Source organism: Phallusia mammillata, chromosome 3 (genome assembly GCF_965637545.1).
Source record: "Phallusia mammillata chromosome 3, kaPhaMamm4.hap1.1, whole genome shotgun sequence".
Classification (NCBI taxonomy): domain Eukaryota; kingdom Metazoa; phylum Chordata; class Ascidiacea; order Phlebobranchia; family Ascidiidae; genus Phallusia; species Phallusia mammillata.
The window spans coordinates 28,893,886-28,909,912 of record NC_137254.1 but is presented as its reverse complement, the minus strand read 5'-3'; the positions used below and the strand labels follow the sequence as shown (position 1 = coordinate 28,909,912).

The window sequence follows — 16,027 nt, the reverse complement described above, 5'->3', positions numbered from 1 at the left end:
CGCGAACAATTGCATTTTTGTTAGTTGTCATGCAATAAAGCCTATTGTTTAACAATGGAGACGGTCGATTCTCACTTTCACTTTGATTTCAACTTATCCAGTTGCACAAACTGACGCCAAATAAGGATATAGAATTACTTCCACCTTTTCGAGGTCCCCGCAAAGTGCCCTAAAAGACCGTGGACCCCAGTCCTAGAACCCCTGCGTTGACCATTTTTGCGATCCAAACACTTCTATTCCGGAATAAATTAGAATATTGGGAAGTCACACGGACGGCGACACGAGAAAACGTTACATACGATACTCTGATCCTTGTCAATTAACTTTCTGCGCAGGCTTCTGTTTAGTTAGGTTTTTTTGAACTAAAAAAATTAAACGATGGGAGTCACAAGGACCTTTTTAAATTTGAAGAAAAATGCCACTGCAAAAATGTTGTTATGTCTCACGCATTCGACTTTTAGTTGTTAGTTAGTTCTCTGCATAATAGGTACACAGTTAAGGAAATGAAATTTCCCACGTTCTCATGTAGCATCGAATGCTGTGTTTTCTTGAGACGCGGATTTTTATTTGTGTATTTAACGCATACTGTTAAACATCTAGTAACAAACAGGTATTGTTACGCGCGCACACACATCAAGCTGTATAACTAACCTGCGCGCCGCCAGTTTACCTCATTACGTTTCATGGTATAGACGCGGTTGTAGCTATCTACTAGAAACTTTCTCCGTTGGTACATTAATTTCATAAAATATACAAATATTTTTTCTTGAATTCCGGACTTTTAGGTACATTTTAACATTTCTCCCTGACGCAGATTTAAACACTAAATTCCCTGACATGTCAGGGAAAATCCTGACGAATGGTAACCCTAATCTAGACGGTCTTTTTATTACGGCTAAACACTATCAATTGTGTGGTAATTACTTAATCATTGAAATGTATTTAAACTGGGGATCCGCATAGCGATTTTTTGGGGGATTACGACAGCTAGGCTATCCCGAAAAGCCTTTCCTAAAATCTTAAGTGAAGTGAGATTGTGCAACTTTGACGAAAAAATGGTCGATTATTTTACTAAACAATTAACAAAACGGCCATTGTTTGCGCATAATTTTATCTGTGACGTAATAAACTTACTTTTGAATTATTGCCCAAGTGATCCTACAAAACTAGATAAAATGTGTTTTGTATGTTGTGTCAATATACTTTCGCAATGAGTAAATTAACGTTTAGTGTCTGATACAAGCTTTTGTTTTGCTTACATACATTCGGTTTAAAAAATGCGTTTATGTTGGACCGCGATGAGTGACAACCAAAAATGGCTAAGACATTTGCATTACTGACAGATGTGTCCGGACCTCGTTGAATTTTACCTTTTGTTTTTGGGCCTATGACAAAACTAATTGAGTACCTCTGCTGTAGAACTTTATTGTCAACTGGACCGTCAAGCAACTGTTCGCACGCACCCACTTCAACACTTGGAAATTATAACTGAAACCATGCCAATCACATGAAGGTTTCATTCAATCTCAACCGACGAACGACTGCAGAAATATAAGCATCAGAAGTCAACTACAGCTGAGGAAATACCAGAATACTACTGCGTCGGATGTATACGTTTGAAAAAGGAGAACCAATGTGTGTGAATTGTAACGCTGTAAAAACTGAAAACGAACCAAAGAGTAACATTTTGTTTTGCAATACTATTTATATATACAAACAGATTTTAGTAGCTATTTCAGTTGTTTGGAGAATCAATCGAATAATTTGAATGCGTTTTGAATGCGGGGACGTTTTAGAAATCGCATTTAACTGTGGAGAATTATCTCAAACGTTGTTGTTTCCAATTGGCGTGTTTATTACACTTATTGGTTTGGTACCTACATGGTGTGATTTCAATTATTTAGATCTTCTTTGAGCTTCAGCAAAAACGGCGAATGAATTGTTGTTGGAAGCTGTTGCGACTGCTACTGTAAATTTTGTAGAAAAATAACGCATACCGTATGTGCAGAATTGAGCAGGCTCATAATTATCTTTGTAAGTTATACGGTCAAACTAGATGAATTTTTAAAAAGATATTTTCAACACGCTTTCAATTATATACATTAGGAAGAAAAAAGAGGCTAAATCGAGCAAGAAAAAGGATGTTAAAAAGACAATAGCTTACCTAACACTAGAAGGAAGGGCAGTCATTCTGACTAATTAAAGGTACTGAACTTCCGTTGTGAGCGTCCGAGGGAACCAACACTCATGTCCTCCCACAAAGCACCCAGTGGTCCATTTAGGGGGTCATGGGTCATAGTAGAAAACCACTACCTGGTGGTAAAAACACAGAGCATGAGTTTTGGCTGTTTTAAAAAAAAATGATTTAATCGGTTTATTTTGTTTTGTAAAAGACACTCATCAAATAACAAAGCAATTCAAATTTAAAGTTCAAAAGATACTGTTCTTTTTCGTAACACTATAAAATACTGACTGCCTTATGCCTAATATGGAAACTAAACTAAACTTCACAATAATGCCGCGCCAATGTTGTGCAAACGAGAATTATTGAACCCGAAAACACTGATAGACTTATATTTTTTTGCAGTTTATATTTTGCAAACACATATTTGCAGTTTGGATTTTCAAAGTAAGTTTTAAACCTTGGTAAACGAATTGTATTACTCAAAAATGCCCAGCGCAACCAAATGAAAGGCCAATGATAACGAAAACCACAACATTATCATTATCGGCAACGCTAACACTGCTTGAGCAATTCGTTTCGTAACCAAATTAATTTGACGTTTGTGCTTTGTTACGTAAAAAGTTTTGTAAAAAGTATTTGTTACATGGCTACATAATTTAGCCTATTTTGTATGTTTTTAAGAAAAAACACATTATAGGCATATTTAAAAATGATACGCCAAGGGTAAATTATTGCTTCATGTATTTACATCAGTTTATGTCGTGGTACGTTTTGCATCAACACGTTATAAATAAACAAATGTGTCAGAAAGATCATTTTGGGAAAATAATCCTAACTTTTGTAAGAATGTAAGCATTGCGACACGTAAACACTTTTCTATATTTGTTTTGAAAAAAAAAAACATTTTCAAAAGAAAACTTTTATTGCAAAACAGTTTTAATTCTCTCGTGCATGATAGGTACCCTGTAACAACGTATAGTCTTAGTTTAGTGTAGTAGCTAGTCATTTAGTGTGTGTTTATAGATAATCTAACTTTTCTGCAATGAAAACTTTGGTAAAAGAGTTGCGACTGTTTTGTATAAGAAAAACATTTTTCTTAAATCCCAGATTTTTCAGCTACAAATCTCTGTGCAAGACTTGAAGGGCCACTTTATTCTAAAAGAGAACCTCGGTGGGTCAATTACTAACGCAGGTAATAACACTAACACAGTTACAACTTAAACAAAATAATGCCAGGCACCGATGAAAACGTCTATATTAATTTGCATGATTTAGACATCAACGAATGTAAGAGTGGAACACACAACTGTCATCAACACGCAACTTGCATTAATACTGTGGGTGGTTTCCTGTGTTTTTGTAATGCAAACTACACAGGAGATGGAACACAGTGTGGTATAAAAAAAACTAACTTTGATTAACTTTGACTGCAACGCACTCAAATTTAAAAACTAATTATGTAACAACTGCACAGGAGATGGAACGCTTTGTGGTAATTGCCGCATTGACCTAATATTTGACAATAAATGCAACTTACTTTTTCGAAGATTTTGACCAATGTAAGAATGGAACCCACAATTGTCATCAAGATGCAATCTGTATGGGTACTTTGGATGGTTTTCAATGTTCTTGCAACGCACATTTCATAGGAAATGGAACACACTGTGGTAAAAAATATGTAGGCTAACTGTTTGACATTGTATTTGGAAAGCCAACATCAAATAATAATACCGGATTTTCTCTCATGGGATCATTAGCTTTGCAAGTTACTTTGATTTACTATGTATTTTTACAGTGAGCACCTTCTGCATGAAAAATCCTGGACCTTGTCGGCACAACGAAAGCTGTACATACATCGAAGATGGATTTCGCTGCACTTTTTATTTTTGCAACGATTATTTTTGGACCCTAATATGCGTGAGTATTTCTGATAGATTTGTCATAAACATGCATATAAAGAACTCAACATGGGAAAATGGATATTGGATTGGGATTACAGACATTGAAAAGGAAGGAACTTGGAAGTGTATTGATGGAGTGGTGGTCACCGACAATAGCGCTGTCTTTGGACCAGGGCAATCGGACAACTTTGACGGAAATGAGCAATGCTTTGAGATTCGTAACGCCAACTATAACTATACATTGAATGATAATAATTGTGTAGTTTCGTTACCTTCAATTTGCGAGCGAACTTAAGATCATCTAATGACTTTGTCAAGGAGAAGTCCAACCATATGTTAGGAAAACGGTCGATTAAAAAACGTATTTAGTTTTTACGAAAATCTCATCATTTAAGATTGCCTTAGCAAATGTAGTGCTATATGCCTGTACGCTAAACGGTAAACGAAATTTAGTATTCGTAACAATTCTTTCTGACTTTTTTCATTGAATAGAAAAGCTAAAACTTGCGCACTACCTTGTAACAATTCCTTTTCTTCCCTTGCGTGGATTTTTAATACCTTTGTGCTTTGTAATTCTGAAAATAAATATAACCAATGCATCAACCAATTGCTTCATTGTTTTTCGCCTCACGGGAGTTATGCTGTTTGATATTAACGCATTATTCGTGCTTTTGTGACAAGAGAAGCCAACCCAGTCACACACATAAACCAGTACAACACTTATAAAAGACGACAAAGTAATTTTTGATTTTACTTTAAACCAGTCTAAACGCATATTCAACAGTTACGTGGCAAAACACACGTCTTGGAATCTGACAGCAATTTTTACGGGCCTCAAAAAGCACTAAACAACTGTATACTAAACCGTTGGTGTGCATTAATCAGAGCCTATACGTCCCAAGGGAAGATCAACGGAAGATATATATATAAACCAGTCACTTTTTACTATTGTCACTTTACTTTTTACTGTAGAAGCGTATAGGAGTCAACGCTTTTTCCAAACACGCATAACACCTATGATGATACGACTACTGCAACGGTTATATCGGAGAAAAACAAAAATGTGTGTACAACAAAAAATCCAGCAGTTTAAATTTGCTGAAATCCAAAACAAAAAACGGATCTGTCTTCGAGATCGCGCATTAAAAACCAGAGTAAGCAAAACTGATAACTAAACCTACATCGCGTCAAAAAAATATATTAACATTTAATTAGGCATTTCGGTAGCCAGAAGAACTTGCAATTAATATGTATTAGAAACAAAGTCGTCACATTTTGAAAACGATAGAAAATAAAGAAACACTGATTGCAAATGACGGAAGAAAACTGTAAACAAAAAAAGCTGTACAGAGGCTACAAAAACGATTCTAATTGATGTTGTGACAATACTTCTACGATAAGCTCTCAGCGTAAAATCTTTGGCAAAACGTGGAGACATTGTTCACTGTAAAAAACCACTGGGGTGAAGCAAAGAGCAACATACAACTTCACCAGCAACGTAGTAGTTGCCACAAATTTTAAATCAAGGTACATACTCATCTAGTCGCAAAAAAACGCAGAATATAAGATTCGGTGGGTACCCAATTTAGCCGATTCGACTGTACATACACACTAAAGAATTTTGCGTACCAATCAACAGGAAGGCCTTCGCATGCCATTAACGTTACGCATAACATAGTTTGGGAAAATTACTTCCGAAAAGCACATTTTACACAACTTAACAAAGTTTGAAGTTCCAATATTGTTACTTCGCATTAGTTCCCTCGTAAAAAAGGTTTGTAAAACTTAATTCTAGGTCAGTGGTACCCAACTGGGGAGGAATTCCTCCCTAGGGAGGAATTTTATGAGTTCAGGGGAGGAATTTTATAAAAAGTGTAGAACAAATTTTTACATTGGATATGTTACAGAATATTTTTGCATACACATTAGGGATGTCCATATAATTTGGATCCGGTTTACATTTGAAACCAGTTGTAAAGGATTCTGAAATGGACATCCCTAATCCCCAAAATCCCATCCCTAAAAGGTCTATTTCAAATTGCTATAATTTTTATGTTATATTTGTTTTTCGTCTGATGGGGAGGAATGAATAGTTCGAAAATGGGCAAAGGGAGGAATGTAACAAAAAAGGTTGGGAACCACTTTTCTAGGTAAACCATCATTTAGCCGTAGTTTACATAGGACATAACAAGACAAATAAGCTCAAGTTATTATTGGAATTAAGTTTACTGATCGTTTTGTTTGCAAATTGGCCTACACCAGGGGTGCACACCTGAGGCTGTAGGTCCAAATGCCGCCGCGGAGACGAATTTATGCGCCCGTGAACATGTATACTAAAAAGTATGTACTGGCGACGGGGACATAAAAACACTCTTTTGCTAGATATTCGGATTTTAAAACTTATGAGTGTAAAAAAAAACATTACCAGCCTAGTAGTCGTAATCTTTTTGCAAGCCTATTATGGACAAACAAAGAGAAAAAACAGGCACCACATGCGTCATCGTATAGACGTCATAAACAATTAAGACTGATCGCCAGAAAAATGAGACAAACCTATTTCTTTACATCAGTAATTAACAAATGAAAACATGAACATATTTGGTGGCTGTTGGTGAAATAGGGATCTGCAATGCGACCGTCTTAGCGGAAAGTTCGTGCATATTATGGTCTACACCAGGGGTCGGCAACCTTTTTTGCACTGCGGACCGTTATTGAAACTACAATTTTATCGCGAACCGGTCTTCAAAAAAAACTACAAATATTTAGCAATAAAATCGCTTAAATTAGTTTATCATCCCCGGGATATATGGTCAAAATGTTTTATAGCATTTAACCTAAAAATCTGTACGGCCCGGTAACGAACTCCTCGCGGACCGGCGGTTGCCGACCACTGGTCTACACCAGCGGTTCTCAAACTGGGATTCGCGGTCCTTTTGGGGTCCGTGAGGCAATTTTGGGGGGACCGCGAAAATGTTTAAGTACTTATACTTCTATTAGTTATTTGGCGTCACTTTGTGCCACTGAATCAGTTTAAATCAATGTAAAATTACCGATCAACAGTCTCTATTGTTAAACAATAGCCTTTATTGCATGACAACTAAGATAAATGCACAATCGTAATGTTATAGTAAGTTAGTTTGTCTTGTTTGTGATGTCACAAGCTGTCTATGGATCATTGTTATGTGTAATTTGGCATAATTACCTAAAATTCTGCAAATTAACTTTCGTATTTTGAAATACACATTCAGACTTAAGGACCGCGAGCCCTCGAAATAATGGCAAAGGTACCGTTTGAAAAAAATAGGAAAAAGTTTAAGAACCACTGGTCTACACATTGAAATTATATTTGGAAGTTTCTCGGAAAAGTAAAAAAATGACAAAAGAGTTTTGTGGTGGGCTATTCAACTATCCCTTTTGTGCTAGTTTCTGTTCACTCCAAAAAATCCATTATTCACCATTTACGTAAATAATAATAGTCAGTAATGAATGTAGGTCCGGAAATTGCTCGACGAGGGGGAAAAATCATGACTCACTCAACTTTTTAATTACAGTTTCAAGCCAACAAGGAAGAAATTTAAGTTGTTGGAGAAAGTGTAAAGTTTCACTGGTGAGCAAGCAGTATGGAAATGGCTATTTACGTAAACCATCGGCCTGATAACTTGGAAGCAGACAACCAAGGACCTTGGCAACAAGAAGATGGTAATATGCTTAACCTAATTGTTTGTTATGTTCAATCAGCTTAAAATGATTTTTTAGAGGCCTAAACATTTAAAAAAGGTCTATATATATCTACAGTCTCCCAGAGGCGAATAGAAATCGTTTCAAAATCAGCAAATATACAAAATTAATTTTCTTGCAACAGATTCTGCAAAGAACCAAGAACAAAATGCAAGTTGGAATGAAAAGCGAATTAAGCGCAGCTTTTTCATAGGATCCATTGTCATTTTTACAATCATATGCGGATTTGGAGGAGTTTTTGCAATGATAAAAGTCAGCCAACAGAAGTTGTACAACGGTATAATTTGGTGGAAGCAACTAAAACCACTACTCGAAAAAAAATTAACAAACACATGTTTAGGCATCAACCATTGTACGAATGGAACACACAACTGTCATCAACACGCAACTTGTATCAACACATTGGGTAGTTTCCTATGTTCTTGCAAAGCAAACTGCACAGGAGATGGAACACAGTGTGGTAAGCTTAAACATAAATGTGAGCCTAACAAGAACTACAACCTGTGACAGAACATTTGGCAGAATCTAACTTTTGCGCGAGCAACCCTGGATTATGTGAACACAATGGAACTTGCTTAGATCTTGACTCGGGATACAACTGCACGTGCACTCTATGGTATACGGGAATGAACTGCCAGACAGGTTTGATTTGTACATTTAAGTAAAGTTTTAGATCTAGCTGTCAACTTTTTATGATAATAAAATACAAGATCTTTGGAGTAGAACAAACAGCATTTACTCCCAAACCTATGAGACATCCAGATAACGCTTCTTAATCTGGGTCGAAGTTTGTTTTTAAACTGTGCCAAAGGTTTGCTAAAATCATCTTAATAAAGAAATCAAAGTGGTCTATTCATATGAGTGCATACAAAATTGCGAAAATTTTTGAGCACCCTCAAAAATATTATAAACAACACTCTGGCATGAACACTTATTACAGTGGTTCCCAAACTTTTGTCTCTTAAGGCGCATTTTAGAAAAAACAAAAATTATTTGGCGCACTTCGAACATTTGAATAATTTTTTTAGCTGACAAAGGCACTAACTATGAGGTCATAAAGCCGCTATACAGGTCACTTTCATAGTTAAATAGCCTAGTTGAACATCTCAGAGACGTGGAGCATGTTGGCCTAGTGGTCTAAGCACCTGGTACTACTACTCTACTTGATTGATTTTAATTTCAATATTTTTTGCGGCACACCTAATGACATCTGGCGGCACACCAGTGTGCCGCGGCGCATAGTTTGGGAACCACTGACTTATTACATAGCAATTTAGTTTAAAATTTACTTGAAACTTATAATTGCATTCTACTAAAACAGTTTTGCTTGATCACTTGCCTGTGCTAACTGCAATGAACTGGAGAGACGCTAGAACATATTGCAAGTCATTGGGTGGTGATTTGGCTGCTTGGGGCATGAGAAACGCCACGGTTCGCAAGTACGTTAATAGTTTAGCTTTACTGTCGAATTGTGTAAACAGATTAAACGTTATCAGGATTTATACAACAATGGTTAAGAAACTTTAAATCAATAACCCAAAACGAGGTAACATCGAATCATTATTTCAAATTAATTGACTCGAAATCACATTTTTAACTCTCGACTTCGTTTTGACTCTCTACATTTAATGTTTCACTCGACTTGGAATCTCACAAAATGTTTTATTTTAAAGTGATATTATCAACAATTTACTTCGCCCGCGTCAGTCAGCCAATTACTGGATCGGGATGTCAGATATTGAACAGGAGGGTAATTGGCAGTATATCGACGGTGTGCCAGCGTCAGAAAGCAACACGAATTTCTTACCTGGTAAACCAAACGACGACACCGACTTTGCAGGAGCCGACTGTGGAGAGTTATTGCGTCCTTCATTTAATTTCCAAATGAACGATGCAGCTTGCAGTAAAACCAAGTTTGCACTATGTGAACGACTGTGAGTTCACCTACTTTTCGGATTTTTGCCAATCATTTTTGTCACCATATTACCATTTGCGCGTGCTTGGCATTATAAAAGTCAATACAATCCGTTCATTTATTTAATATTGTCTGTTATAAATGGTAAACAAACTAATCCACTAGTTTGTAAAATAGTAAGGATAGAAAAAGTTTTAGTTTCGCATGTAAAATTTTGTTCATTTAAGTTCTTACCTTTATTCTAAACCAGCATCACATCCATCAAGACTAAAGCACCTGATACCAAATAAGTTACAATTAGTGGACATCAGTAATTTGCAGCAGACTTCTCCACAAAAAAATATTATCTAAGATTACAAAACTACAACACGCTAAACCAGCTACAATCTATAAAGACAAGCAGTTATTTTAGCTTACTAGCTGGCCATAATCAAAACTTCTGAGATAACATCAGCCAACATCAACACACAAGAGGTTACTGCAGTTATCTAGCCCACTGCGAAACAAACTAACAGTTAGCTAGAACAGCGCGAAAACATGCAGCACGTCTTGTGCTTGCGGCTGATTGAACTAACGGCAACGTACAAAACAAAGTTTGCCAGAAACCCAATCAATTGGCAAAACGCTACTGTTCTGAATTAAAAGGTGTAAAGTAACCGTTTTATATTCCAAACATTATTATTGAAAAACAAATCACGAAATAAATATTAAGGTCAGTCAACATTTCGAAAAAAATGTTAAAACAGTTTACGCATTGACATTTTGTTGCTTTCAGTATTTAACTTTCAGGCTACCTTTACAAATTAAACAAAATTAACAACGTTCCAATCTTGTACGGGCCACAATGTTCAAAAAAATAAGAAATATACTGTTGCTTTAAGTGTTTATTGTTCTTGCGACCCACACGTTAAATCCACATGTTTAAACACATAAAAAAGTTTTAGAATAAACAGCTAAGACACGTTATTGGAATAAAAGTTACTCGCAACGTTACAGTAAAACACAGAGGACCGCTGGCGAAGTCGCAAGTCCCACATAAATCTGAATATTGCATCTAAAAGACGCCGGAACAAAGACACTGTTTGTGACCGAGTGTTTCAAACTTTCTGTCGCATGTGGCAAAGGAAAAAATCAAACCGTCTATTAGCGTTTTTTTAATGGACCTGGTAAATTTTTGGCCAGAAAACCGAGACACACGCTGCGCTCTGAATACTTCAACGATGAATAACCGGAAATAATGGTAAAGGGTATCAAGCCTACGTCGTTGATCTTTTATAACGATGATGAAACTTTTAGAGCAATCCTCTGGCGCGGCACCGTCAAGGTCCGCACGCGAATAAGTTTTTATGGCACGTTAAAACGCAGATTGTAGTTACGAATCCACCTGCTTTCTAGTTATTATTTGAATCAGCTGACACAAACTACTATTACACATAACATGTTGACACACACCGTCAGTGTTTTTTTAAGGTGTTTTGGGGAACCGTTCCGGTGGAAACAGTTTAAATATAAGTTCGAAAAAACGTTTTTTACTTGGGGATCAGCTATTAAAGGAAACTGAATTCGAGCGCCAGCGATGCGTACCATACGTTTGAGAAAAGTTTATTTCGCTTGGTAACAAACTTTACGGTAAATTTTTCTTTACACACTTTTCGATTCGGACCGGACGAAATTTGTACATGTTTGTACATACACAACATATGTTCAAACACACCACAAGGGTGATCACCCATTCTCAATGCGTTTTTATCATGCAAGGGAGCGCAATGTCGTACTAAACAAATATCATGCTTCATTTTGTGTCGGCAATGATCTTGTTTGGTACAGTTTTTTGGGAGGAGTGACATCACACAATATTGTAAAAACACCTACAGCTGACGTTTTGCTCTGTTGCATTGCAACACAAGTGTTTCTATATTGTTAGAACGTTCGCTATTTGAATGTAATTGCATGTTGGATGTGAAATAGATTCTGCTTCGCCCAATCTATGGGTTTTAACATCTCATTAGTAATGAGTCATTACGTCCTCTGTGACACATATACGATGAAATTGTGAGACGTATATCAATAGGAAATAGAGGTGGAGGCGCAAAAGAGGCACGCAGGCATTATTTTGGTTAAAAGGATGCGGTCTAAAGAAGGTCGAGGAGGAGGCGGAGAACAGCCAGGTAAAATAGATTCTGGGGAGAAGGAAGTAGTTCGGAGGAGGCGGAGAAATATTTCTCGATCAAAGGAACGCGGATGAGCGAAAATAAATGACATCAGAGATAAGATTGAGCAATGTCGCTGGTATGTCAGCAGAATGATTTTGTTTCGGCTAATGATAAAGTTATGTAAATTTCGAGTTACCAAAATAAGCAGGGACAGTACACACATTTAACTTTTCTGTGTCTGTGTTGGACATTAGTTAGCAATTTTCAATCGCATATTTGCTGCGATTGTCGCTTGGGGCATCATTTTTTTAAACTTTAATTCCATGAACCACTAAGGGAGGCCAACATATGGTTTAATGGTTTGTACACCGAGGTCTAAGTAAAAAAAAAAAGTTGTTGTCCGCCTTGTTGGATTTCGCTTATTGCGTTGTGTTTATATAACGGTTTTACCAATGTTGTCAGAACTTGGAGTTCCGTCACCTAATAAAGGTTAAAATGCCTGAGTTTTATGAAGAAATGCCGGTTCAGAATATGATAGTATACACATTACTACAAACATACATATAAATTAATAGTCTAATTCAACATTGTCAGAATGAAGACCTTTAGGTGAACTATAATAATTAAACAAAAGATGGCTTTGGCAACGTACGCATGTACTTTTTTGTCTATTGTAAGTTTTGTTAACAAACACAATTGCCAAAGGATGTATAGTTCAGTTCATGGCAGCTACAGTGTTCTCGACACACACGAAACATGACATTAAAGTGTACCTGTTCTCTGAGTAGTGTGAAGCGTTTAGGAAAATACTATCTCTAAACCTGTAGGAAGCTAATCTGCTGTCAAAACAATGGCCGAGTGTAAAGATATGGAGTCCAACCATCAAAACGACATGGTCGAACAGCTTCCTGGTTCTACACCAAGGATAAAGTTTGGTAACGGTTTTTATTGAGCTTTCTAGAATTTTTCCAACAATTTATTACAATCACACTACGGTTTGTTACTGAACAATTTATTATAATCACCCTAAACGAAAACCAAACAATCAAATTTAACAACAAAGCTTTTTAGGAAACGTTGCGATTTCCGAACGACTGCTAGTTGGAATAACCAGTGTCATATTCATGACCATTTTAGGTGGATTTGTCGGCGTTTTCGTCATGGTAAGATTTCAAATCAAAAACGTGTTCTGAAGTATTAACAAAACGATCTGTTTAAACAGGTCTCAAAATTGCCTTGCCAGTCACAAGACGTTGGACATTTTACTGACCAGCAGGAAATACATAATGGTAAAAAAACGTTTATTTACCATACATTTGCAGTCTAATCTATTACGAAATATACATCAACCAGATCGTTTAAAATGATTTATCAACGTACTAGTATATACACACGAATTAAAACAAACTATGTTTATGACAATTACCGTTTTTTTGACCAACGAGAAGTGCATTATATTGGCCTTAGAAAACAACATAAATGGTTTAGGAAGTTCAGGCTGAGGTGCATCAAAAAGTCCCATTTGCCAAATGCTAATACTCATAAAATTTCAGACACCTGTCTTAATGGTGGAATTGTTATTGTCGAATCCCAAAATTACAAATGCTTGTGTGATTCAGGATTCAGTGGAACTCGATGTGAAAAAGGTGAGTCTCACAACGTCTCACAAAAATATATTTATCAGATGAAATGTTATAGATACTAATGAATGCTTTGATCAAACACACAATTGTCACCAACATGCTACTTGCAACAACACAATGGGAAGTTTTCAGTGTTCTTGCAACGCAAACTATGTAGGGAATGGTATTAAATGCGGTCAGTTGTTCATTGTTCAAAACTGGGTTTAAATGTAACCATTGTAAATTAACAAATTATGTTTAAACGTTTCAATTACTCCTTAAGACTTTGACGAATGTACGAATGGAACACACAACTGTCATCAACACGCAACTTGCAGAAACACAGAGGGTGGTTTCTGGTGTTTTTGCAACGCAAACTACACTGGGAATGGCATCGGCTGCGGTTAGTTGTTACGTGTTCGAAAACACAAAGTTAATGAAACGTTTAGTTTGGATCCAATAAGTCGCGAGATGTATGTAAATGAACTAGATGTTTTAATTACTGTTCAAAAATAATAATCAGATTTGGATGAATGTACGAGTGAAACACACAACTGTCATCAACACGCAACTTGTACAAACACATTGGGTGGTTTCCAATGTTTTTGCAGAGCAAACTACACAGGAGATGGAAGGCAATGTGGTAAGCAAAGACCAACAACCATTATCCTTTGACGAGGGGGGTCATGTCATTACAAACAAAGTTAGGCTAAAAATGTTCATTTTTGTATCATAATGTATTTTTAATACGTTTCCTATGTACCAAAATACACGGAACTACAGATTTCTTAACAATTTAAAACTTTCTTGTTATACAGGCGCCGACATATAACCTAAAAAAGCATTATTTTGATTTATGTCCTATATTTCAGGCAATTGCCCGAAAACCAAAACTTGTCAAACCAAGCTTAATATTTAACTCAGAATGGATGTTTTAGATTTCGATGAATGTACGAGTGGAACACATAACTGTCATCAATACGCAACTTGTATCGACAAAGTGGGAAGTTTCCAATGTTCTTGCAACGCAAACTACGTTGGGAATGGCATCGACTGCGGTTAGTTGTTAAGTGTTCAAAAACGCAAGAAGTTTCCTGTTTGTATCTAATAACTTGCGAGATATAAACGTTAAATCTTTTAACTTCTGTTCAAAAATAATAATCAGATTTCAATGAATGTACGAGTGGAACACACAACTGTCATCAACACGCAACTTGCACCAACGTTGTGGGTGGATTTCAGTGTTTTTGTAACGCAAACTACAGAGGAGATGGGATACAATGCGGTAAAAAACAAACTAACTTGTATTACAATGTATAGGCTACTTATATTTAAATATGTTTACTATGACTTAATTTTTACAGATTTGGATGAATGTATGAGTGGAACACACAACTGTCATCAACACGCAACTTGCACAAACACGATGGGTAGTTTCCAATGTTCATGCCACACAAACTACACGGGAAATGGGACGTACTGTAGTAAGTTGTTGGACTATTTTTCTGTTCTATGTTTCTGGACATCATTAATACAAACACTTTCAGATACCAACTTTTGCTCGGCTAACATCGGCCTTTGCAAGCATAACGGAACTTGCTTGGACACCGATACAGACTACAATTGCTCGTGCAACACTTTTTATACAGGGGAGCGTTGTGAAAAAGGTGACTAAATTAAAGCAAACTTTTTGTAGAATTGTTACGCAATTACCCACATGTTTTTAGTGCTTGTTGACCACGTGATTATGGCCACAGCAAGAAATTGGACAGACGCGAGGAAATATTGTCAGTCAATTGGCGGAGATTTGGCAACCTGGGGAATGAGAAACGCTACTGTTCGCAAGTATAAATATAGAAATGTTGGTTACGACAGAACTACATGTTTTTGCCAAAACAATCTTACTACGCCAAAGGTTTACCAGCAGTTACTGTTAAAATCCGCTAAATTAAAAATAATTTAACTTGGAAAACACAATCAGGAATAATTTAGCGCAGATATGCGATAAGAAATTACTTTCCGAGACCTATATTTCTGTCGTTTATTTCTTAAGCTGGATTGTCACAAATATGCTACAAACGCGACCCAAAGCAGACTATTGGATCGGTATGAACGACATTGGACAGGAAGGAGTTTGGAAATACATTGATGGTGTTTCAGCCACAGCAAACAATACCGATTTTTACCCTGGTGAGCCAAACAATAGCAGAGGGAGGGAAAATTGTGGCAACCTGTATCATAAAGTCGGATTCGAAATGAATGATAGTGAATGTCCTTTTAATCAGTTAGCTATATGTGAGCGATTGTTGTGAAGTCACAAACAAAATTGTTACCAGGATGTAAATACATGTAACCATATTAGGCTCAAACTTGCCTGCTTTTTTGTTTGACCATTTCATCGTGAATTTAATGCCGCTTTATCATCATCCTGTCTTTTGTCGCATATTTTGGAACTGCAAATAAATTAGGCATCTGGGCTTGTATAAATATTTCAGTGCAATGAGTGCATATGA

The 16,027-nt window shown here is 36.5% G+C and overlaps 1 long non-coding RNA gene across 1 annotated transcript; it reads right to left on the bottom strand.

Moving 5' to 3' along the window:
- Positions 1-1,841: 1,841 nt before the first annotated feature.
- Positions 1,842-3,841, bottom strand: LOC145217328 (uncharacterized). Its single transcript, XR_013857364.1, has 3 exons — positions 3,723-3,841; positions 2,165-2,313; positions 1,842-1,967 (listed from the first exon to the last, which is right to left on the bottom strand). It is a non-coding gene; the product is annotated as an uncharacterized LOC145217328 (long non-coding RNA).
- Between the last annotated feature and the right edge of the window lie 12,186 nt (positions 3,842-16,027).